The sequence below is a fragment of the Phoca vitulina genome, unplaced genomic scaffold (genome assembly GCF_004348235.1).
Source record: "Phoca vitulina isolate PV1807 unplaced genomic scaffold, GSC_HSeal_1.0 scaffold9, whole genome shotgun sequence".
Lineage (NCBI taxonomy): Eukaryota > Metazoa > Chordata > Mammalia > Carnivora > Phocidae > Phoca > Phoca vitulina.
Genome location: NW_022589712.1, coordinates 58,433,903 through 58,460,704, shown reverse-complemented (window position 1 = coordinate 58,460,704; position 26,802 = coordinate 58,433,903). Strand labels below are relative to the sequence as shown.

Sequence of the window (26,802 nt, the reverse complement as noted above, 5' to 3'; positions counted from 1 at the left end):
GGGGCTGCAAAAAAGAATGAAAAAAACTGGAAAGGGAAGATACATGAGTATATGAGTATTGACCAGATAAAATAACATTGTTTTAGAAAGCATGAAAACAATAATGTATTTCTTGTGCAGTTTAATAATTGTGTGTGTATGTACTGTACAATGTGTGTACCAAAACTCTGTTTTAGTTACTATGTCTGTATAACAAATTACTCCAAAACTTTATGGCTTAAAATAAGAACAGTGTATACTTTGCTGACATTTGGGCAGGGATTTGCAGAGTGGCTTATTTCTGCTTCAGTTGGTATCAGCTAGAGTGGCTCAAAGGCTAGGAACTAGAATCATCTGGAGGCTTGCTCTTATGTCTGGCAGTTGGTGCTGGCTGTTGGCTGAGACCTTTGCTTGGGCTGTTGACTAGAATACTTTATTCTGTATGGCAAGTGGGTTCCAAGAGGAGCTGCTTAACACCCACATCCCCCCCCACACACACACATACACAGAGAGAGAGAGGGAGAGAGAGAGAAAGAGAGATCAATCTAATGGAAAATTATTCCAGAAGAGGAAACAGCAAGTACAAGTGTTCTGAGGTGGGAATTATTTCATGTGTTCAAGAGACAGAACAGAGAGCAGTGAGACTGAATGAAGGACACAGTGTTATAAGAAGATGCTGGAGCTGGTCAGAAGAAACAGGTAGGAACATTTCAAGTTTCAATCAGTAAATAGTATTGTGGCAGATGCCAGCTAATCTGTTGGTCTGAGCAACCCCATGTGTATAAGTATTTCCTATATAAGGATCCCCAAGAAGAGGACACAATTTATTAGATTTGGGGATATTCTCTTTGTGAACATAAATGTGAACAGTAAAAGCTGTTCATTAAACATTTATCATCAAGTACATTCTGATTTTTAGAATTTCAAAATAACATTACATTTCAGAAAAATAAAGGAACTTTCTGAGTACACTGTATTGGGTAAATAACCTAGTCATATATTATACTAATGATATGCAACTTAACTAGCATACACATTTTGCAGCCATTACTGAAATCTCAGTGGATGGGATATTACCTGGCATGATATGCTGAGGATTTGAAGATAACCAGATCTGAACACAAACCATGGGAGATTACTAACAACTTACTCTTACTAACATCTGCTACTTAAAAAAAAAAAAAAAATCAGCCTAAGTAGAAAAAAAATAGTGAATGAAAATGTTACTAGAGATAGCTTCTCTTCCCCTCACTCTCATTCACCCTCATCTCACTCTTGGGTCAAGCTAAATCACACAGTTGAAGAGATAAGACCACACTTCATCTGACATAAATGGACTTGAAATACTAGGGGGAAAAAAATTGGAGCAAAAAGAAGTATTTTTTTCCTTCTATAGGGTCTAACTCTGTAGCCTTTAATTGGATTGCTTCAAAGAGAGAAAAAGGCCCTTTAGCAGCTCTCAGGGTGCTTGACAAACACACTTTGGAAGTGTTCTGCTTAAATGCCTCGCCTTAATGGCTTTAATAATAAATTCAGTTTTCTGGCAGGAGATAAATTCCTTCAGAATGTTTCTCCAATCCGAATAAATGCAGAATTACTGAGTGCCCTGATGCCATTATTTGATTTACAAACTGAAAAGAGTATAATCCTTTGTGGGATATTTGTTGTCAAAACAAAATAACCTTTTTATCTGGAGATCCCATGTTTTGGGGGGTCCATCTTGCCTTTCTTTTGGTTGGAATCTCTGTTCCTTTCTTACCAAGAGAGGACCTATTCTAAAGAACAGAGTCAATCCTGTAGGACCAACACACGTAGAACCCAACTCACATCCAGTGAGTTCTCACATCCTCCAAGTTCGTCAGTCTTTGCTCTGGGGTACCACAACAAGTAACCCTTAGAGAACTTTATCATTGTTTTGTAATTGATTATTCTTTACCTGGGCTGTGGACTCCTTAAGAATAGGGACAGTTGCTTCTCTTTCATTTTTCTCTCATAGCACCAACATGGTCCCTGGTGTACAGGGGAGACATGAAGGAAACCTGCTGAATGTATGGCCTTAACTTCAACATACAGTCACCACATATCTTCACACATTCCACGCTTTTTGTTACAGGGTGTCTTTTATTAGCTATAACATGACTCATAGAGTTACAATGAATATTAAGGAAAACTACAGATTAATTATCTGACGGAACAAAATGTGATGACACTTTCAAAATGATTCATTACAAACAAAAGCAGCCAGAATAAGTACTATAACTGAAATCCATTCTTTTCAGTGGATGTGTTGACAGAAAAAATTATCCTGGATTATCCCACCACAATAAAGCATATGTTATTTGATTTCCTGTCACAATTAAGGAAATTGATATGTGTAACATTGTTCAACTTACTTTCAACACAAGCAGTTCAAACTAATGAGTAAGTATATTATGACTGTGAAAGTTATTTGATATTGTATTCCAGCTTTGAAAGATGCTTTGTGCTTCACATTAAAAATAAAAAGGACAAATAAGTAGGTTATTCATAGGCATTTGCCTCTGGGGCACCAATCTCCTATATATTTATTCACCTTACTTTATGAGGATTAGAATCCAGACTAAATGATGAAAGATCTCATATGAATAATTCTTATACTCATATGAATAAAGTAGAAGCTACAACACTCAAAATGATGACAAATACTGATTCTTATTTTAAAAAATCCACAAAAAACAAGTTGTTTTAATCCATTCAGAATAAAAGTAAAATTTTTGCCTAGAGTATAGCATTTATTAGTTTTTCTCTGAATCTGACCTTACCTTTTAAATTATTTAAAAAATTTCCAACAAAAATAAAAAGCTACTTTAACTTTATTTGTATTCTACCTTAATGTACAAATAGACTGTGATGGTGTATATGGAAACTATACAAAACAACTGGTAAATAGATGAGGAAGTTGAGACAGAAAAAAAAAATTGACAAAAGAAAGAAAATAACAAGACAGAGGATCATGGGGGAAGGGAGGGAAAAATGAAATAAGACGAAACCAGAGAGGGAGACAAACCATAAGAGACTCTTAATCTAAGGAAACAAACTGAGGGTTCCTGGAGTGGTGGGGGGGTGGGAGGGATGGGGTGGCTGGGTGATGGACCTTGGGGAGGGTATGTGCTATGGTGAGCGCTGTGAATTGTGTAAGACTGATGAATCACAGACCTGTACCTCTGAAACAAATAATACATAGGTGTTAATAAAAAAATAAAAGAATGGGTGAACACAAAGAATGTAGTCATAATGGCTTAAGTGGTTGTCAGAAAACCAGCAGGAAGTGCAGAAGGGAGGTAAAATAGACAATTATTATTTAATGCCTTTATTGCTAAAATAAATTGAATATATAATTTTTGCATATTTGATGCAGTTTGAGTTGAATCTAACTGTAATATTTTATTGATTATATTATAGTCATGAGTATGTTGAAAAAATAAAAAGTCTGTTTCTTTGTTCTTTTGGTAGTCTGGTTAAAAGTGACTTTTTTTTTAAATCTGTTAGAGAACAAAGAATGTGACATTTGTGAAAACATTCCCTGCCCTTTGGGGATATTCTTAGGAGTGAAGTTGTTGGGTGTGCACATATTAAACTTTTAGTGTATACTGCAAACTGACTTCCAAATAAATTGTATCAGTGTATACTTCCACCAACATTGTATGAGAGTTTTGACTTCTCCACATCCTTGATCCATATACACTTGGTATAATTTGTTTTTTTCAGGGTGTCTATACTGATATCTTACTGTGCTTTCAATTTGTATGTACTTATGTATGTATGTATGTATGTATGCGTTTATTTTTAAAGAGAGATAAGTCTTGTAGTAATATGAATTGGACTGGGGAGAGTACACACAGGATGCAGACTTATCAGGACTTTGGAGGTTGGATATAACAGGGCAATAAGAATCAATGAGGTTGAAAGGCAGGATAACTGGAATAATGAAAATGATATTTTTAAAGATGGGGATACAGTCAAAGAAAGGCTTTTGGGGAGAAGATGGTGAAGATACTTGAGTTTGAGGTATAATGATACTTTATGTGAGGTTACCATGGTTTCAGACTTCTCAGAGGATTGCCATTCCCAGATCAGTAAAGAACATTGTTTTGAAATTAATTAATTAATTTTAGCCATTCTGACAGGTGTGAGGTGATAGTTCATTGTAGTTTTGACTTGTAGTTCCCTGAAGTTGAGTGATGTTGAGCATCTTTTCATGTGTCTGTTAGCCATCTTCTAGTGTCTTCTTTGGAAAAATATCTATTCATGTCTTCTGCCCATTTTTAAACTGCATTATTTGTTTTTAGGGTATTGAGTTTTATAAGGTCTTTATATATTTTGGATACTAACCTTTTATTCGATATGTCATTTGCAAGTATCTTCTCCCATTCCGAAGGTTGTCTTTTAGTTTTATTTTTCCTTTGCTGTGCAGAAGCTTTTTATCTTGATGAAGTCCCAATAGTTTATTTTTGCTTTTGTTTTCCTTGCCTCTGGAGATATGTCTAGTAAAAAGTTGCTATAGTCGATGTCAAAGAGGTCATTGCCTGTGTTCTCCCCTAGGATTTTGATGGTTTCTTGTCTCACATTTAGGTCTTTCATCTATTTTGAATTTATTTTTGTGTATGGTGTAAGAATGTGGTCCAGTTTCATTCTTCTGCATGTGACTGTCCAGGTTTTCCAACACCATTTGTTGACGAGACTTTTTTCCATTGGGTATTCTTTCTTGATTTGTCAAAGATTAGTTGACCATACAGTTGTGGGTCCATTTCTGGGTTTTCTATTCTGTTCCACTGATCTATGTGTCTGTTTTTGTGCCAGTACCATGCTGTCTTGATGGCTACAGCCTTCAAGTTGTAATATAACTTGAAGCCCAGAATTTTGATGCCTCCAGCTTTGCTTTTCTTTTTCAAGATTGCTTTGGCTATTTGGGATCTTTTGTGGTTCCATACAAATTTTAGGGTTGTTTTTTCTAGTTCTGTGAAAAATGCTGGTGGTATTTTGATAGGGATTATAGTGAATGTATAGATAGCTTGGGTAGTATAGACATTTTAATAATATTTTTCTCACAATCCATGAGCATGGGATGTTTTTCCATTTCTTTGTGTCTTCTTCAATTTCTTTCATCAGTGTCTTATAATTTTCAGAATACAGATCTTTTGCCTCTTTGGTTAGGTTTACTCCTAGGTATCTTATTGTTTTGGGTGCACTAGTAAATGGGATTGATTCCTTTAATTTTCTTTCTGCTGCTTCATTATTGGTGTATAGAAATGAAACAGATTTTTGCACATTTATTTGTATATCTTGTGACTTTACTGAATTTGTGTGTCAGTTCTAGAAATTTTTTGGTGGAGCTTTTTGGGTTTTTTATATAGAATATCATGTTGTCTGCAAATAGTGAAAGTTTGACTTCTTCCTTGCCAATTTGGATGCCTTTTATTTCTTTTTGTTGTCTGATTGCTGAGGCTAGGATTTCCAGTACTAGTTAAATAACAGAGGTGAGAGTGGACATCCCTGTCTTGTTCCTGACCATAGAGGGAAAGCTCTCAGTTTTTCCTCATTGAGGATATTAGCTGTAGGTCTTTTGTATATGACCTTTAGTACATTGAGGTATGTCCTCTGTTTCCCTACTTTGTTGAGGGTTTTCATCAAGAAAGGATTTTGTACTTTGTTAAATGCTTTTTCTGCATCTTTTGAGGGGATCATATGATTCTTTATTAATGTGGTATATCACATTGATTGATTTGCGATTATCGAACCACCCTTAAATCCCACTTGATCATGGTGAATAATTCTTTTAATGTACTGTTGGATTCAATTTTCTAGCATTTTGTTGAGAATCTTTGCATCCATGTTTATCAGGGTTATTGGTCTCTAAGTTCTCTTTTTTAGTGGAGTCTTTGTCTGGTTTTGGAATCAGGGTAATGCTGAGTTCATAGAATGAGTTTGGAAGTTTTCCTTCCATTTCTATTTTTTGGAATAGTTTGAGAAGAATAGATATTAACTCTTCTTTAAATGTTTGGAAGAATTCCCCTGTGAAGCCATCTGGCCCTGGACTTTTGTTTGTTGGGAGATTTTTTTATTACTGATTCAATTTCTTTGCTGGTTATGGGTCTGTCCAAGTTTTCTATTTCTTCTTGTTTCAGTTTTGGTAGTTTATATGTTCCTAGGAATTTATCCATTTCTTTCAAATTATCTTATTTGTTGGCATATAATTTTTCATAATATTCTTTTATAATGCTTGTATTTCTGTGGTATTGGTTGTTATTTCTGCTCTCTCATTTGTTATTTTATTTATTTAGGTCCTTTTTCTTTTCTTTTTGATAAGTCTGGCTAGGGGTTTATCACTTTAATTTTGTCAGAAAACCAGCTCCTGGTTTCATTGATCTGTTCTACTGTTTTTTTTTGTTTGTTTCTGTATCATTTATTTCTGCTCTAATCTTTATTATTTTCCTTCTTCTGCTGCCTTTAGGCTTCATTTGTTGTTCTTTTTCTAGCTCCTTTAGGTGTAAGGTTAAGTTGCTTATTTGAGATTTTTCTTGCTTCTTGACATATGTCTGTATTGCTATATACTTCCCTCTTATGACCACTTTTGCTGCATCCCAAAGGTTTTGGACTATCGTGTTTTCAATTTCATTAGTTTCTATGTATTTTTTTATTTCCTCTATAATTTCCTGGTGACCCTTTCATTCTTTAGTAGGATGTTCTTTAACCTCTATATATTTGTGGTCTTTCCAGATATTTTCTTGTGGTTGACTTCGAGTTTCATAGCACTGTGATCTGAAAATATGCATGGTATGATCTCAACCTTTCTGTACTTGTTGAGGTCTGATTCGTGAGCTAGTACATGATCTATTCTGGAGAATGTCCCATGTGTGTTCGAAAGAATGTGTATTCTGCTGCTTTAGGATGAAATGTTCTGAAGATATCTGTTAAATCCATCTGGTCCAGAGTGTCATTCAAAGCCCTTGTTTCCTTGTTGATTTTCTGCTTACATGATCTGTCCCTTGCTATAAGTGGGGTATTAAAGTCCCCTACTATTATTGTATTATTATCAATGAATTCCTTTATGTTTGTTATTAATTGTTTTATATATTTGGGTGCTCCCAAGTTGGGGGCATAAGTATTTACAATTGTTAAATCTTCTATTGGAAAGACCCCTTTATTATGATATAGTGCCCTTCTTCATCTCTTGTTACAGTCTTTGGTTTAAAATCTAGTTTGTCTGATATAACTATGGGGCTACTTGAGCTTTCTTTTGATGTCCACTGGCATGGTATATTTTTCTCCATCCCCTCACTTTCAATCTGGAGGTGTCTTTGGGTCTAAAATGAGTCTCTTGTAGGCAACATATAGATGGGTCTTATATTTCTATCCATTCTGATACCCTTTGTCTTTTGATCAGAGCATTTAATCCATTTACATTTGGAGTGATTGTTGATAGATATGTATTTGTGCCATTTTATTACTTGTTTTGTTATTTTTTCTGGAGATTTTCTCTGATCCCTTCTAGTCTTTGTCACTTTTGGTGTTTCTTTCCCACTTTAATATTTCTTGCAGACCTGGTTTAGTGGTCATGAACTCCTTTAGTTTTTGTTTGTCTGAGAAACTCTTTATTTTTCCTTCTATTCTGAATGATAGCCTTGCTGGATGGAGTATTCTTAGCTGCATATTTTTTTCCCATTCAGCATGTTGAATATATCATGCCACTTCTTTCTGGCTTGTCAAGTTTCTGTGGATAGAGCCGCTGCTAACCTTATTTGTCTTCCCTAGTCATTTAAGGACTTCTCTTGTCTTGCTGCTTTTAGGATTTTTTTTTTCTTTATCTCTGTATTTTGCAAATTTCACTATAATAGGTCTTGGTGTTGGCCTGCTTTTGTTGACTTTGATGGGAGTTCTCTGTGCCTCCTGGATTTGGATATCTGTTTCCTCCCCTAGTTTAGGGAAGTTTTCAGCTATAATTTCCTCAAACAAACTTTTTGCTCCCTTTTCTCTCCTATTCTTCTTCTGGGACTCCTGTAATGTGAATGCTATTACTCTTGGAGTCACTGAGTTCCCTGTTTACTTCCATGATCCAAGATTTTTCTTTACTTCTTGTTCAGCTTTATTATTTTCCATAATTCTATCTTCTATATCACTTTTTCATTCCTTTTCTTCTTCCATCCTTGTGGTCATTACATCCAGTTGGTTTTGAATCTTGGTTATTGTATTTTTCATTTCAGCCTGATTGGTTTTTATCTACTTTGTCTCTGTGGTAAAAATCTCCCTGATGTTTTCTATGCTTTTTTCAAGCCCAGCTTTATGATTATTGCTTTGAATTCTGGATCAGACATATTACTTATATCTATTTTGATTAGATCCCTTGCCATGACCTTTTCTTATTCTTTCTTTTGGAATGAATTCCTCCATCTTGCATTTTGTCTGGGTCTCTGTCTTATTCTGTGTGTTAGGAAAGCCTAATATGTTTCCTGCTTCTGAGAGTAATGGCTTTATGAAGAAGAGTTCATATAATGTCCAGGGCCTGGCACTTCAGGAAATGTCTCTGGTGTGTGCTGTGTGTACCCTGCTGCTGTGTTATGGCTCCTCTATCCCCCAGGTCAGTCCTCTGGAGAGTTTTTCCTTGCCTGCAGTGGGTAGTGTTTGGACCTTGGTCAGAGTGTGGTGAGTTTTAACTTAGGTGTGCTCTGGTCTGCTTGCTAAGAGAGACCTGATGCTATTTCCACTAGATCTAAAGCTCTGCAAAACTCTATGGTCAGTAGACATGGTACGTACAGGGATTTGTACTGTTCTTCTCAGAGAAGGGCCTACTGTGGTAATCATGAGGCACACTTGCCCTAGAAAAACAGTACCAAGGGAATGCAGGGGGGTGAGTCTTGGTGCAAGCAGGTTAGGCAGCCAGTGTTGGCACTGTGCTGTTTACTGATGTTAGTTTATGCTGACGGGTAGGGCAGGGAAATGGCACTGGCCAGCTCCTTTGTCCCTGGAAAAGGGAGTCTGCGCTTGCTGCTCTCATGGAAGCACTTTCAGAGCAGCGAATAATTTCCCCTCCTGTGTCACTGATTTCACGCTGTCAGTCTCTGGGTTGCTTGCCTGCCTAGAGCAGTGCATTGCACCTTGGGGTTCTACACTAGCCAGGCCTGCTGCCTTTTAAAATTCCAAGCTTTAGGGACTAGTGTGGCGGGGACCTGTACTGGTCCTCTCGGAAAAGGTCTCCCGATACTGAGACTGATGCAAGTTTGTCCCAGAAGAGCATTTGCACCAAAGTGCAGGGGCTTTGGATTTGGAACAATATGGCTAAATTGCCAGTATCCTGGTTAGCTGCCCTCAGCAGGTGTCTCTGTGCCTATGCTGAGGGGCGGGGGAGGGAAATGGCCCCCCTTGGTTCTTTTGTCCCCAGAGAAGCAATGCCACCTTTCACAGATGTGCTCCAAAAAGTACAAACAGTCTCTCCCCCCGTACCTCTTGGGTGATCCTTAGATCATGCAGTCTGCCCAGCGGTTGTTTGCCTGCCTCTGCTCAAGGAGTAGGGCAGCATCCTCAGGTCTCTATCACAGTCAAGCCTGGGACCTCTGAAATTCCAGTCTTTGAGCCCTGCTGGTTGAAAAAACTCATGAAATTCATCCCCTCTTGTTTCCCCAGATCAATGGCTTTGGGGAAGTGTTCTCCTGTGCTTATCTCCACTCTCTCCCCTTTCTCTGGGACCAGGGCTCCCTCCCCTCTGCAGCACTCATGATCCGGTTTCTCTGCCAAACCACTCCTCTGCACTTCCTACTTTCCTCAAAGTGGTCTCTTTCCCTCTGGTTGTGCAGTTTGTTCTATTAGCCCTCAGTTCAATTTCTTGAGTATTCAGAATGATTTGATAATCATCTAGCTGTGTTCGAGGAGGAGGCAAGCCTAGGGTTCTCCTACTACACTGCCATCTTGGCTCTCCCCTTATTTGTTTTTCTAAGAATTTTGAAATCTAAAATCACAGAAACAATAATATGTTTAAATAACAAGGAGCATTTCTTTGAAAATATTATTTACCACTTATATCAAGTATCTTAAAAACGTTAATTTTCTTCTGCATTGGTTAAAAATCACCTGCAGCTTTGGCTGTGGCTATGGGTGAGATTTGGCACCCAGAGCCGCAGGGGGCCTCAGCTCACTGCCCTCTCATGGGTGTGGGGAGGTGAAACCCAGGCCCCAACCTGCTTGCCCACTCATGGGCCTGGTGCCCACCACACATGCTCTGGCCTCTGACCCCTGACCCTGTGTTCTGCTGACAGGACATCAGTATCCAATGGTGAGTCCCATGCCACCAGGACTGCAGAGGGAAGGGGAGCTCTGCTCTCAATCCTCAATAAAACTGTTGGTCTGAAAAAAATGTTAATTTTCTTTCTTTCAGTATTATAACTTAATCCTAAGGAGATTTTCAAAATGCAAAGATTTTATCAAAAAGGTGTTCAAATTAAGGTGTTATTTGAGATACCACCTCACACCAGTCAGAATGGCTAAAATTAAGGTGTTCTTTCTATAGCTAAATTATGATACATTTAACCCATAGAAAAATACTGATGATATGGTGTTTAATAATAAGGTAGGAATCAAATGGCATAACCAGTACCAGAACTTAAGCAGTACCTGTCTTTGGGGTGACTGGGTGGCTCAGTCTGTTAAGCATCTGCCTTCGGCTCAGGTCATGATCTCAGGATCCTGGGATCTAGCCCTGTGTCAGGCTCCCTGCTCAGCCGGGAGCCTGCTTCTCTCTCTGCCCCTCTCCCCCGCTCATTCTCTGTGTCAATCTCTGTCTAAAATAAATAAATAAAATCTTTAAAAAAACCCAAATAAACAATACCGGGTTTTAGCTGGTTTATTATAAATGATTTTTATTTTCTTCTTTATATTTTTCTGTATTTAAATTTTATTTTAAATGAATTTAAATTTAAAAACTATTCAAAAAATAAATATTATTTGAAAATGTCACCATAAAACTATTTTGCTGACTCTCAAACTTCTGAAAGGAAATTAACCAAGAACTTTGCTTTTCAGGATCATAGATTGAGGGAAAAAAGGAATAATGCATCATAATTAGAATTTTAAAAATTATCTTAGAATAAATGCCATTCCAACTATTCCCAAATTTCAGTATTGATTATAATTATCTATCTTTAAAATTTATATTATAAAATCTGAGAATTATTATAACTTTATTTTAATTTAGGAAATTATTGTGGGTATTTTTGTTTTGTTTGTCTTTGTATGAGTTAGAATCTATAGGGAAAAGCACTTTGTTAGTGACTCCAAAATGGACAATGTTTATCATTCTGAAGATTTTGATTGTTATTTTTGATTTTCATGGCACAATACAAGCTAGAGTATCATGTTTCTGAAGTGCTGAGGCTGGAGTATTTTGCCATAAAGTAATTAAGTACAACTGATTACACACAGGGCAAGTTACAAATTTTCTCCATAGTCTCAGATGGTGTATGTCCTTGACTTTCTCTTCAGTGTCTGGGATGTCCTGATAACCTAGGCGTACTGATCCCTTTCTTAGTTTCCTCGGTGAGACAGGGTTGCTGACAGGTAGATTAACTTGTTCTGGACTTAAAAGGATTTGTCTTTTGACTTGGAATGGGGCACTTCTCACTTCTTGTAGGATGGTGGTTTCTGAAAGAGAGTAAACTAACCAACACAAATAGTGTACTTAATCTTCATTTGTCAAAGCTGTGGGTGCTCTGCTTCTTCGATTTACATAATAAAAAGTTAAATAAATTTCTGCAAGATTCAATTTCTACAAATTTTCTATTTTTAAGTTGTGCAAAGAAGTTTTTATAACTTAGTTGGTAAGAATAAGTAAGAAAAACAGTTCAGTGTTTATTTGAATCTGCTGTAGAATAACATTATTTGCCTTATTTATATATTCCTTTCCCTTCCAATTTATCTATAGCAATTACTGAAATATTATAAGATGGCCAGGTGTAATTTTGTAATGATAATGAAAATTCAGGAGATGGAAAGTCTATGTTTTAATTAGGTCCACATGTTTCTTAAGAAATTTTCTTAAAAATACATGTAAAATTAATTTATACCTTAAACAAGTAAAGATTAAATTTTTCTGTCTGTTAGTAAATATATGCAGTTACTAGACTTGTATTTGATTAAAAGGTGTAATCTCTTTTCTATACAGCTGCCTTATTCAGTTTCATTGACAATTCCCAAAGGTGGTCCTAGAAATTTCAAAAGCTTTTGAGTTAAAAAAAAACAAAACTTTTGAGTTTGAAACTACTCTATGCTCTTTTCTATTTGATTAATGATTCAATTTTTTTTTCTATATGAGTTATTTTTGTCCCCAGTGATATTACTGAGTTAGTTGTTATCATTAAATAATCACTTACAGATATCACTTAGGTTAGATTTCAGTGTTTGAAACCAATTTGCTGATTGCCTAATAAATGCACATTACTATACCTATTTCTAGGAATCAGGGGACTGTGATGCTTGATGGGGGTCAAAGAAATAGAATTTATGTCCCTTATGTTTGAGAAATATAGTTTCTTCTCAAAAGAAGTGTTTTTCCCTAATAAACTGAAATGATATAAAAAGGGGTAACTCTCAGTTTCTTTCCTGAGATTAAGAGGGTTACTGGAGTGGTGGGGGGTGGGAGGGATGGGGTGGCTGGGTGATAGACATTGGGGAGGGTATGTGCTATGGTGAGCGCTGTGAATTGTGTAAGACTGTTGAATCACAGACCTGTACCTCTGAAACAAATAATACATTATATGTTAAAAAAAAAAAGAAGATAATAGGAAGGGAAAAATGAAGGAGGGGAAATCGGAGGGGGAGATGAACCATGAGAGACTATGAACTCTGAGAAACAAACTGAGGGTTTTAGAGGGGAGGGGGTGGGGGGATGGGTTAGCCTGGTGATGGGTATTAAAGAGGGCACGTACTGAATGGAGCACTAGGTGTTATACGCAAACAATGAATCATGGAACACTACATCAAAAACTAATGATGTAATGTATGGTGATTAACATAACATAATAAAATAAAATTTTAAAAAAGGGGTAACTCAGTTTAGCAAGAAGAAAGTGTTTCTTTTTTCTGAAATAGTATTCAGCTTTATTACTTGTATCACTTAGGCTCTAGAAGGAAACAAACGGCACACTCTACTCTGGTAATTAGGCTCAGTTAATGAATGGGCTATTTGTAGGATGTGGGCAGAATTAAGGTAAATCAACCAGGCTAACCACCATGGCAGATCTATAGGAGATCTACACTGGGAAGGGAAAGGAGTGGTTACTAGAATCCTGAGAGAGCTGTAGCTGAAGGACCAGGCCAGAGGACCAGGCCGGAGCTGTGGGTGTAGATAGACGTGTAGCCCTGGCTAGCCTGCCTGCATCTGGCAAAGAGGAAGCCAGGGGCATAAATACCACCATCTCTTTCCTTCTACCTTTTGAATGGCTACTGGTGCCTTTCATTGGTCAAACCCAAGCAGAATCCAGAAGGCAAAGTGTACAGGTTAGCCTCCTGGTTACAGAGCATGGTGGAGAAGGATGGAAAACATATCTGGAGGAGATTCAACACCACATTTAGCATTTGACCATAAATTTTGAGATAGTACGGATGTAGCATGGTTCTTTAGTGTTATCAGGAAGAAAATAAGGTGAACTTGGCAAGTTTTTATACTTGAAATGCAAGTGGCTTAATATTGTTGCCAAAACAATATTGGAACAATTTTAGAATAAGGTCCTAAAGACAAATAAATTGCATTTTACACAGTCAGTGGAATAATACGTGATCCATTAGTACATGATCCATCATCAGTTTTCACGAGTCACTGTGATTTTTAGCTTAAAAACTGTAGCATGTTGGAGGTAGACTCATACCAAGCTCTTCAGATTCAGTGGGGGAGGGATTAGGTAAAGTGGGTTAGGTTAACAGTAGCTAAGATGAAGAGTTATAGGTAACATGTTTTACACCAGTCTCCTGTACTATTTCTAAGGTCAATAGTTTTGCTTGCCATGCCTTAATCATTATGCAGTGTTGTGCAGAAAATTAGTTTTGGTTTGGCTTATGTATAGATAATGGCAGTCTTAAATTGCACAGGGCAAAAGATAAAACACAGCGAGAAATCTTAGATTATAGAAATAAGTCAGTGTTATGTTCAAGAGAACTAGAGTAATATAATTACTTTTAAAATGTTTTTTTAATTATTGAATATATTCCTTCTGTAAGTAATTTAATTTTAGAACTTCAAATTAAATGTTACTTAGAAACCATTAATTTATAGAAGTAAATGCATATTTTACTTAGCTTTTATGTTTTTAATATGAATAATTAGCAATAATTTGATTACTGAAATATTCATAAAACAAAATATTATCCAACCAACACTTAAAACAAGATTACAGAGAAAATAATAATTTGCAACTGTTGAGTTTCCTTGGTATTTTTCTGAACAGGTTGATTTATTTGAATAGAAAAACATTGCACATATTATTTAGATATTCCAAGAAATTGCACATATGTGTTATATATTAAAATATGAGGCTTCTTCTTTGTGTCTGTACAATCTAGCAGTATAAAACACTTTAAAATGCTTTCAAAAAGCTATCAAAAGCATAATTTTATCTTCAGAGTTAATGATAACTGTTTTTTCTTTTTCTTTGACTCTAAGAGAAAACCATTAAAACTCTTTCCTAAAAGTTTCTATTTGATTTTTCTTTACTTTCTTTTGAGCACAAACATTTTTTTTTTCCTCTGGAATCAATTTTGAACTTTGTACTATCTAACTTCTTGCTTTGATTTTAATCATAAATAGCCAAATTGATGGTAAAACTTTTTAAACAATCACTTTTATATGAAGTAATTTCTTGTAAACTAGTCACCGCTCTTGTCTAACTATGGGCATTTAAGATGGAATTTCCATAGTCCTTTGGACAGAAGCATCTTCTGCTGTTCTCTGACTTGGCATTCCATGTCCCATTTATTGAGAACCTGCTACCTACCAGAAACTGAACATATCTCTGGGAACTCAAAGATGAATCAGATGCAGTTCTGTCTTCAGAGCCTAAAGGTAAGCTTAGACATATAAGCAGATAATTACAGAACCATGTTTTCAGAGCCCTAACAGAGCACGAACAAGGAGCAGAGAGAGAGCATAAGGACTGTAGAGTGGTGAAATAAGAGATCAACTCTATCTGGGGAATCTAGGAAGGAGTACTCCAATAAATTCAAAATAGATCCTGAAGGGTAAATAGGAATTTTCCACACACAAAGAGGTATGACATGCATCCCAGGCACAGAAAATCAAACTCCTGTGTAAAATGTGGAGGAGCTGGGCCTGTTTGAGGAACGGAATTTAAATTGAACAGAAGGGCATGCTGTGAGATGGGGAATAGTGGGAGGTTGAGACTGAAGATGTAGGGGGTGTAGAGTATTGTCTATAGGATGTGGGGGTTGGGGAGAGAGGGTTATCTTCTACAATTATCTTTGTTCCTGATCTCTTCCCCCACCATTTCATTCTCCCAAAATTCCCATAAAAACTACATCTCTGAAGCTGTGGGAAAAGCAATGTAATGATCACTAGTGAAATTAATAGAAATTTCCTTAACTCTTATATAGGTATCTGATAAATCTAGAGTTTCAGAGTTGATAGGTTAGAGGAGTCATCTTTGAGTAGGACTATCTCTCCATAAATCATACTATTCAGTCTACTTTTCTCAGATGTTTAAGTTTTAAAATGGAGATAATAAAACACACCTTACTGGGCTATTGTGAGGATCAAATAAGATAATATATGTTAAAATCTTCAGTAACTAGCAAAGTGTTACCTACCAATGGTATTTTATTTAAAGTGGGCCTGGATCCCAGCCTTCTCCTACTTGCCATAACATTAATTTTTCCTTTCTGTAACTAAGCCCTTTTCAGTTTTTTCTCTTTTCTTCTCCTCCTTCTTCTTCATCTTCTCCTCTTCCTCCTCCTCCCCTCCTCCTCCTTCTTTTATTTATTTATTTATTTATTTATTTATTTATTTATTTATTTTGCTAGGAAGGGAGTTGTCATGGGCTCTCTGCAAACAGATTCTGAGGTGGAAAGTCAAGTATATTGGGAGAAAGTTGACTTATGGGGGAAGGTTTTCTGGAGATACCCTTACAAGGAAGTGAAAAAGGCCCTTTAGAATTCTTTCCAGTTGAGGAAATAGGCCAACCCTTGGTCCCTGCATCAGTCAGTCATTCGCTGGGCGCCACCTCTGGGTGACGAAGTTCCCATCGAAGGGCATCCTGAGTGAGCAGGCAGCTACTCACCATTAATAACAGATAGGTCCAGCAACTGGGGCTTGTGCGCCTCTGATCTGTAGAGGGGGTCTGGTCATAGCATCACAGCACCCACCATATGTTCCCATCCCCCAACTGATGCCAGTATGAAATCTGAGGTGTGAGCTGCTCTTGCCTGTGAAAAGATAGGGCTTCCAATGGGAGGGGGTTTGGGGTATCCCCCATTGGAAAAGCAGTGAGACTCTAATCTTGAAGGTCTTTTGTGTTATACAATCAAGGTTTCCCAGAGAAATTTTCAATGTCAAGTTGTCTCCTCACTATACACTTTTTATTTTTGTTTTATTTATCTGAGTCCCAAAATGGTGGTTTCAATTGCAGAAAACTTTTTTTACATTTATGTAAACTCATTGTCCTGTATACCTAAAGATGACTTAAGTTTATGTTCTATTTTTTACCTGAGAAAAGTAGCTTTTAAAGCAGTAAGTATAACATAATTCAGAATTTAAAAAGATAGTTGTATGTATATGTACATACATACACGTAGAAGAAAAGCTAGCAAATTACACACTGAAATAGTAATGATTATTCTTGTATGATAAAATTATTAATGACTTGAATTTTTTCTTTTTTGGTAAAGTTTTGCATTTATTATTTTCTTTGACAAAATTTTAAAATAATCATAAATAAACAAGAAAAGTTTTTGAAAAATTATATAGTTCTTTACAGCATACAAAATGCTTTCACATACAATATTACATGTAAAACTTGTATCTACCTTTTTACCATGTCAGGTGATAGAAAGTCTTATGGGAATTATTTTAGATGTGAGAACTGATTCTTCAAAGAAGTTCACACAGGTATTATGTTGTTAGGGTCTATCCTACAACTTGGGTTATACAAGTCCAAAGCCAGTCCTTTTTCCGGAAGGACCACATCCTTTCCTCCAACTATCATGCATCACAGTAATTACTATGCTTATATATTTTAACAATTAACTATATTTTTCATACATATACAGTTTCCTTGGTTTGTTTTGTATGTAGTATAGCTATCTTTTCCCTACTTAAAGAATTAAAAGGAAAAGAGTCTATGATTATAGCAGTCAGCGGAAAATTATTCAGGAAAGAATATTCATTAAATTCCACTGACTCTTTTTCAAGTAAATTGCTCAGATGTAAGCCTTCAGGAAAGTATAAAGTTAAGTTTTTCTAAGAACAATAAGGTATATTTCCTATATTAGAATATTTTGAATATCTTGCCCATAATATAGCAATATTAAAGAATGTAAGAATCTCTACTTATTAACATTTTTCTGTATAAATTTTATGTTACCTTAATATGTCTCCTACTGACATCATAATGTATACTAAAATGATGTTTTATCTTTAAGTAGTTATATATATTAGATTATAGCAGTGTGTGAAAAATTCGGTTAATCAACTTGTTTAATTTTCTTTTAAGGACTGAGCTTAAGGAAATATTTCTCAATGAAATCCAAGATAGTTCATCCAAGGCAATATAAAATAATAGGATTTCTATAAAATAATTTGAGGGCATAGTTTATAATATGTTCAATAATGTCTCATTGAGAGTTCAAGGATTGGTAATAACATAGTAGCACATTGAACACAAAAGAACTGGATCTTTCTTTACCTTTGAACACCTATGAGCATAAATAATTCTCTTTAGTCATAAATAGAAAAATATCTACTTTGTAGTAAATATAATTAGGACCTTAAGGAGAAGACCATGAGTTCTTTGGGCATTTTGAAACTTTAAGAGGAGAAGCTGGCCAAAGAGGTTTTAGTTGTTTTGTAGTAGGAAGAGTTTTTGAGGTGGTAGCAGAAAGTGAGCAGTTTTTAAGAAGGCATAGTACTGAAGTATGTGGAATGCCAGGGAAATGGTTCCAGGTAAGGGAACAATGTGACCAAAGACATCAATGCAGAAATGAACTCTGGCTTCTTTGGTTGGCAAGGATACTGGTCTAATAACTGAAGGCAGTACAGTTGGGAAGTAAGATCAGATAAATGGGATGGGGCCAGATCACAGGGAACTTGAACACCAAACAGTGGAGATGTAGTGAAGCAGATGGGAAGCGTTGGTCGTTCAAAACACCAAACAGGAGTGATGCGATTCAGATGTAGTGAAACAGACAGGAAGCATTTGTGGCTCAGTGGTAGCATGTGGGGAAACATCACAAAGTGTTTGAGCAGACAATGTTGTGATGATTGGTACCATCTATACCATGCAATTAGTCCTGCAGTAAAACCAGCTAGGTTTTGGGAACATAAAATTACAATTAGAGGATCAGGTTTAGGCTGGTGATACCAAAAATTAAGAAAGGATGTATAGGAGACCTAAAAAATTCAAGACATTTTTATTCACTGAGCAGACATAGGGTATAAATCTCCATTTATAACATAACTTTTAATTTACTTTGAATCTCTTATTTTCTAACTTCTGTAAAGCACAAAGAATTTAGACCCAGAAGGACTGGAACTTTAGTGATAGTATATTATAGAGAGGTGAACTGGATGGTCCAGGGGTCTGCAGATGTAGTGGTAAGATCCTGAATTTAGTGTCAGGAGGCTTCAACCTTGGCCTTTGCTACTCACTGGCTTTTTGACCTTGGGCAAGTCTTTTAATCTCTAAAAAGCTAGGCTTCCTCTTCTACAACAAGTAGGAATAGTTGCACTCACTCTGCCTATGTGCAGCTTTACATGACCGATAAGAAAATCAAGGTTCTCTCTGAAGGTACTATACAACTGTAAGGTATGATAATCCACAGGCAGATCTAGAATTAAGGTCTCCAACCATTGTGGCCAGTGTGTGAATCCTTTTTGTCTGTTTTCTCTTCTGCTCGTGAATGCTCAAAGTTTGTTCTCTGAAATCTAATGCATGACCATGACACATTCTTCACGGGGAAGAGATCTCAGAATCCAGTGTTCTGACAGACCTCCATCACAATTCCTGGGAAATATTTTCAGAGGTTCCTATGTCTATTTGGGTCTGAGATAAAACTTTTGATGTTCTCTAAGGCTCACTCTTCCAAATCTGACCTGTTATCATGTAAAGTTTATTGGATGATTTTATATTTATTGCACCAAAATGAATAGTTCCATATCATCTCAATGGCCCTAGAGATTTCCTGTTGATATCCTAGCTAAAATAACAAATATACACTAAATAGAAAAGAGTCAAGGGGTAAAAAAATTTGAGGCTTTGAAAATGCATGGTTATTGTTATAAAGCAGTATATTCTTGTGGGAAATAATTGTGACAATCACATATACCTAGTTTAATCAGAGAAATGACTACTGCCTGGGCTGGAGATAACCAAAAATGTCACCTGCTAGAAATAAAATTGGTCCCGTAGCCTAAGGGAAAGTTAAAAAGGTGGGTGACTCCAGTTATGGGTTTATAAAGACACTGAGAAGAAGAATAAAGCAGGCCATTATGCTTGATCTCTTGTATGACACAGGTTAGTGTCATATTCTTTTTGGCTGAAGTTCATGCTTCATAACTGATATTTCCAGTAGCCATATTTTTATCATATTAACTTCTACTAGATATTTTATCTCTTTGCTCTTACTGAAAATGGGAACTCTAGACATTTTGACTAATTATTGTTTCTTATAGTGAATTTTTTTTTTTGTATTTACTTTGTAACTAGGATCCTCACTTAATTTTTTCATTAATTATTAGGATTTTGGAGTTGAAGTTTCTAAAGATTTTTAAGTAGACAACCATAGTATCCTATATTCTAATATATATAATTCATTATTTCTTATTTTTTTCCTATAGAAGGGCACATCTTATTTCATTCATGAGAGTTCACAGAAACACAATGAATAAGGTAGTCCTGTAGGCATGACATTCTTATGGCTGGCTTCAATGAGAATGTCTTCAGTATTTCACTGTTCTGTATGATGTTGGCTATTGATCACATATCTTTCTAAACAGCCTTTGGTTTTATCAATAACATTCTGGCAGTTGTTAAGATGATGACACAATTTTTCTTTTTTGACTTACTAGTATTTTACTAAGGATGTCAAAATAATTATGTTAATATGATTATATTAATAGATTTCATTATGTTAAACCATCCATTCCACAGGACTTGGGCATATTTGAACACCATTACCAGAACACCATTCTCTTCTGGCTTTCTTGCTACTTTTCTCCCCTCTCCCTCACAGTCTCCTTTGCTGGCTTCTTCTCTCTAATCTTTTAATGTTCAAGTGCCCCAAAGAAATCTTTGATTTCTTTCTACCCTTGAAATGATCATGTCTCATATCTTTAATTACTATCTATATGCTGAAGACTTATATATTTATATCTCTGTTGTGACTCTTTCCAAAGCTCCAAGCATATTTATCTAGCTGTCTACTTGATGTCTCCTTTTGGATATATGAATTCCTTTTAAATACAATATATTAGAACATTTCTTGATCTTTCTCCTTCAACATTGCTCAACTTACAGCCTTCCCAGTTACAGCTGATGACAACTTCATCTTAACAAATGTTGGGGATAAAAACTATGGAATCATCATTGCCTCCTCTCCCTCCAATATATCAGAATTCCTGATGTCTGTATTTTCAAAATATATCCAGACACCAGCAACTTCTTACTACTTCCATAGATACTACACTGGTCTAAGCCATCCACTTGCCTATAATACACAATATTCTCCCCTAATCCCACCCTTTCCCACTACAGTCTACTCTCAGCACCGCTGCTAGAGTGATTATTTTACAATGTAGATCATCTATGTTATTGCTCTGCTCAAAATCCCCATGTCTCCCTATTTCCCTCAGAATAAAGGTATCCCTAGAGGATCTGGTGCCATTATTTCTCTGACTCCATCCCTATTCCTCCCATACATCACTCAGAACCCACCTCACTAGCATCTTTATTGTTCTTTGAACATGCCAGGCATAATATGGCCATAATGGCCTTTGATCTGGCTGTATCCTTTGCCTAGAATGCTATTCCTCAAAGTATCCATAAGCCTGACTCCTACATCTTTATGTTTTTGTTCAAATGCTATCAACTCAATGGATATCTATTCCTGACCTTCTTATTTAAAAATGCAGCCCACTCCGTTTTCATCATCCCTGATTCTCTTATCCTGCTCTAGTTTTTCTTTTCCTATCTCATTTGTCCCTCTCTTACTGTATAATTTACTTATTTATGCTACCAATTGTTTATTGTCTTTATTTCCTGCTATAAAGTACTTTCTATGAGGCAGTGATCTTTGTTTTGTTTGTTGATATATCCCAAGTACTGAGAATTATGATTTGTATTATAAATGCTTAATAAACATTCAACATTGTTGAATAAATTATTGGATGCATGGAATCCTACTTAATTTTGTGAGATATTTCCTTTAATTTATTACAGGATATGATTTACTTTTTGCTTAGGATTTTTTAATTTTTTGAATTCATGTTAGTAAGATTTTTATTTTAATATATATTTTTCTTTTTTGGTCATATATTAGTCTGCTTTTAGTATCGGGATTATGATAGATTTTAAAAACAAGTTTTTAAGATTTCCTTACACTGGAAGCATTAAAATAGCATAGGATGGATCTGTGTTTTGAAGAAATCATTCTGCCATAAAACTGATGTTGACTTTCTCTTTGGGCAACTTACTCAATTTCTTTCATCTTTTTTTAAAAAGATTTATTTATTTGTTTATTTATTTGAGAGAGAGTGCACACATGCACATGTGTGCACAAGCGGGGGAGGGGCAGAGGGAGAGAGAGAATCTGGAGCAGACTCCCTGCTGATCCTGGAGCCTGACGTGGGGCTGGATCCCAGGGCCCTGAGATCACAACTGGAACTGAAATCAAGAGTCAGCCACTTAGCCAACTGAACCACCCAGGTGCCTTCTTTCATCTTTTTTAGAAAGTTATTTTCATCAATAATTCTTATTTTATTTTTTTAAAGATTTATTTATTTATTTGAGGTGGGGAGGGGCTGAGGGAGAGGGACAGAGAAACTCAAGCAGACTCCATGCTGAGTGCAGAGCCCCAATCAATGCTGGATCTCATGACCCTGAGGTTGTGATCTGAGCCGAAACCAAAAGTTGGATGCTTAACTGACTGTGCCACCCAGGCACTCCAATAACTCTTATTTTAATGTTACTATAGCATTTGTTCATAATTTTTAAAAAACCCTCTATTTCTGAAGTTATATCTTCTTATTCCTCATGTTGTGTATTTGTGTTATTGTTTTTGATAAACTCAGAGCTTATTTACCTAGTTTTTACATTGGACTTCCAAAGAATAACAAAGGTTACAACTCCTGGTTTCTTTTGAATATAATTTGTTCCCATGTCTGAATATAGCATTTTTCTAGTTGAAATTATTACAACAACCAGAAAGTTAGTTTAAAACATTTTTTCAGATTTTATTTATATATTTGAGAGAGAGAGAGAGAGGGAGAGTTAACAGAGGGAGAAAGAGAAGCTGACTCCCCGCTGAGCAGAGAGCCTAATGTGGGACTTGATCCCAGGACCCTGAGATCCTAACCTGAACTGAAGCAGACACTTAACTGACTGAGCCACCCAGGTGCCCTAATGTGCAAAATGTTTTATATCATGAATGAAAAATAGAAGTCAGCTTTTATGATATTTATTGATTTTTAGTGTTGGGAGGACCTCTAGAAATTACCTTGGACCTATGGTCTCAGATTCATTGTGTGTGTGTGTGTGTGTGTGTGTGTGTGAACTAAGGCTCTAAGTAAGTGATTTACCCAATAACACACCTATTTGTTGCAGTTAACATTAAAAAAGAGGACATTTTCATTTGTTCGTAAGTTACAACTTTTTTTATTTTTTATTTATTTATTTATTTTTTAAAGATTTTATTTATTTATTTGAGAGAGAGAATGAGAGAGAGAGAGCACATGAGAGGGGAAGGGTTAGAGGGAGAAGCAGACTCCCTGCTGAGCAGGGAGCCCGATGTGGGACTCGATCCTGGGACTCCAGGATTATGACCTGAGCCGAAGGCAGTCGCTCAACCAACTGAGCCACCCAGGCACCCCACAACTTTTTTTAAATTAAGCATTCATCAAAATGTTATATAGATAAAATGATGATGCACAATGCAGCATTTTAACAGATGGCTCTTTTTGACGTGGTGTTTTAGAAAAATAACATGATGACAATTCTGCATTTGCTAGAGCAGACAGACATTTTGCAAGATGTTATGGCTGCTTATATTTAAAAAGCCTGGAAAACTAGGGCTGGGAATTCTGACATCAGCCAGTTTGCCAGCCTAATTCCTCAAATAAATATTCTTCACCATGGCTGAGGACATTTAACAATGTCTGGAGACATTTTTGGTTGTCACAGCTGGGTGGGGAGAGGTGGTGGTTGCTACGGACATGTAGTGAGTAGAGGCCAGGGATGCTGCTACATGTGCTAGAATGCACTGGGCAGCCCTCAACAATAGAGAATTATCTGGCCCCAAGTATCAATAATGCCAAGGTTGAGAAAACTCAACCAAAGGTGATGACTCTTAAATTGATTGTGCCAGTCCTGTACTTAACAGTTGCTTATAATCACTTAAAAATGAGTATTACATACATTTTGAATGTAACGTTTCCCAAGGTGTGTTCTATGAAACATGAGTCCTATCACATACTCTGTGAGAAAACAGTCAAATGTGCTTGAGAAACAATGCAAATTATAGTGTCCTCTTGAAGATTCACAGTGAAAAACCAGCATCTTAAAGGCTCTGATATGTCCTGCAGTAAAAAATTCACTGACTTAACTTTGCTTATTCCAGAATATTCTACCTTTGTTATATCATGTAACATTTTGACATAGCCTCTATAAATATTCCTGGAAAGAGGCTTCAAGAAATGCTGTTGCTATGCTTTATGGCTTTTATATTTGATCTCATTGGATTCTATCAATCATTCTTTAAGATAAAATTCTAAAATAGCCTCAGCATTTCTCCAAAATAATCTTTCTATTCTAACTTATTCTTCCTCGTTCATTTCCTAGAGCCAGTAAAGAAATTTTTGTCAATTAAAATGAATTTGTTAATTTTCTTTTGCAAAAAATAAACTATTCTTTTAGAAAATATATAAAATGTAAGTAACGAAACAAAAAATCCTCATAACTCCTCCAATTGTTAGCACATTGTAATATTTTCAAATTTTCTTCCTGTCAAAATGTATTTAAAAATAATAAAATAACATTAGGGGCACCTGGGTGACATAGTCGGTTAAGTGTCTGACTCCTGGTTTCAGCTCAGGTTGTGATCTCGGGGTTGTGGGATGGAGCCCTGCGCGGGGCTCTGCACTCAGTGCACAGTCTGCTTGGGATTCTCTCTCCCTCTCTCATTGCCCCTCCCGCTCATGCTCTCTCTCTCTAAAATAAACAAATAAATCTTTAAGAAAAATAAAATAAAATAGCATTATAAATTCTTTTTATAAACTTGGATTCTTTTCAGTTAATATCTTTAACATTCTAGCATTTTTAATACTATTATTACAGTATCATGATAACAGAAATGAATACAGGTATCGCCTACTTTTCAAAAATTAGGATAGGCAACTTTGCTTTTGCAAAAGACCTGCATTAGTACCTGTTTTCACTAACTGAAAGAAGTCCAAAGAGATTCTGCTTTTGCAACGAAAGACAAAAGGCAAAAATAGTGTTGAGCATTTGTTTTGCACTGAGCCATTACAGAGGCAGGCGCATGTCTGGGGCAGTTAGTGGAGCCACCAAGCCCTTTCCAGGTCAACTACACTCACCATCTCAGCATCAAGCCTCTGTAGCTTTGAACTGTGTCTGCGAGCATCTGTGCTCTATCTTCATTTGTTTTGTGCATCTGTTAGCAAGATGTGTCTTAAGGTATCAGAAAAGCCTAAGAGAGGTTATTTTTTGGAACACTCAAAATGTTTCCATATATTATTGGTAATTGTTTCTTTGCTTTATACCATTTCAGCTTATGAAAGTTTTTGTAGAAATATTCTATTTTCAGATGGCAGGGGAAAACTGTATTCAAGTGCTAGCTGGATAACCGGTTGGTGTTTCATTACAAGGCAATGTGATGTTTTATTTAAGAAGTCCCCTAGTAATGGGAAACTGTTAGTTTCCTTTTTTTTTTTTTTTTGGCTAATTTTCAGGATAAGCTAATAAACAACTTTCTACATGTATCTTTTCACACATTCTTAATGGTTTCTTTGGGAAAGTTGCTAGAAGTGGAATTATTGTATTAATAGGTGGGGAAAGACATAGGTTCAAGGGTGTGTTAATAGTGGCAATTGATGTGTATTTTAAGGATTTGGTGCTAAACAGCCATTTAGAAAGGCTGTGCAACTTTACATTCTCAACAGTAGTACATAAGAGTGACATTAGGTATCTTCTCACGTTAAGAGCACAGTGTGAGGGGTGCCTGGGTGGCTCAGTTGTTAAGCATCTGCCTTCGGCTCAGGTCATGATCCCAGGGTCCTGGGATCGAGCTCTCATCGGGCTCCCTGCTCTGTGGGAAGCCTGCTTCTCCCTCCGCCACACCCCCTGCTTGTGTTCCCTCTCTCGCTGTCTCTCTCTCTCTCTGTCAAAAAATAAAATCTTAAAAAAAAAAGAGCACAGTGTGAGGTCTATCCTCTTAACAGGTTAAGTGTACAATACATTATTATACTGTATTCCTATATTGCTTGGATTTGTCTCTTTCTTTTCATTTTCCCTGCTAGACCCAATCCCTTATTTTTTGGCTTTCTGGTTATCATACTGTTTTGCCCACCTCCATTTATTTGCTCATGCAGGCTCAACTCAAATTCTTATTTCTCTAAAAAGCCTTCCTATGTCAATTAGCATCAAATTTCACACTTCATAGTTTATCATGGCCTTATGTTGTGTTTAATTGCATCATATATGCTTGTCTTTGCTGTTTGACCAGCTTATTAGCACCACTAGAGCCCAGATCCAAAGAATCATTATGTCTCAGTCACTGTGCTAGTCCCAAGGATGCAGGAATAAAACAAATACAGCTCTTGCTGTCAAGCTGCAACAGTTTGTAGAGAAGATAAAGAATAAGCAGCCTATGAAAAGCACTGTAACAGCACTAAATAGGGTACCTTAGGAATATGGACTGGAGACTGGGGATTTGATGTTAGGGAAGACTTCTTGGAAAGAGATCCTCAAGGGGGATTTTGAAGGATGAATAGGTGTCCTGAGTAGTGAAGGATAAGTAGGTGAAGACATAGGAAAGACTGCATGTTGTAAGCATATATGTACATTTGTACATCTATAACTTGTAAGGGGAAAGAACTTGAAATGTACATGGAAGAGTAGAAAGAAATGAGCCTGGAGAGATTAGAAGAAAGAGAACAAAGCCTAAGGGCCATATGGTTGCTGCTAAGACATTTAGGCTTCATCCTGATGATACTAGGAGTATGGAGGGTGGATTGACTGAGGCAGGGATGCTGGGAAGCCATGTTTATAGTTCTTAGCATGCCTACAGTAAGTGAGGGGCTGGTCCCAAACCTGTGTGTGTGTGTGTGTGTGTGTGTGTGTGTGT

The 26,802-nt window shown here is 36.4% G+C and overlaps 1 protein-coding gene and 1 non-coding gene across 2 annotated transcripts in view; both read left to right on the top strand.

Annotated features, from left to right (window-relative positions):
- GRIK2 (glutamate ionotropic receptor kainate type subunit 2) overlaps nt 1–26,802 on the top strand; it is a 1,100,253-nt gene that overhangs the window by 148,412 nt on the left and 925,039 nt on the right. The window lies entirely within an intron of this gene.
- Nucleotides 10,065–10,191, top strand: LOC116634810. Its single transcript, XR_004300051.1, has one exon. It is a non-coding gene; the product is annotated as a small nucleolar RNA ACA64 (small nucleolar RNA).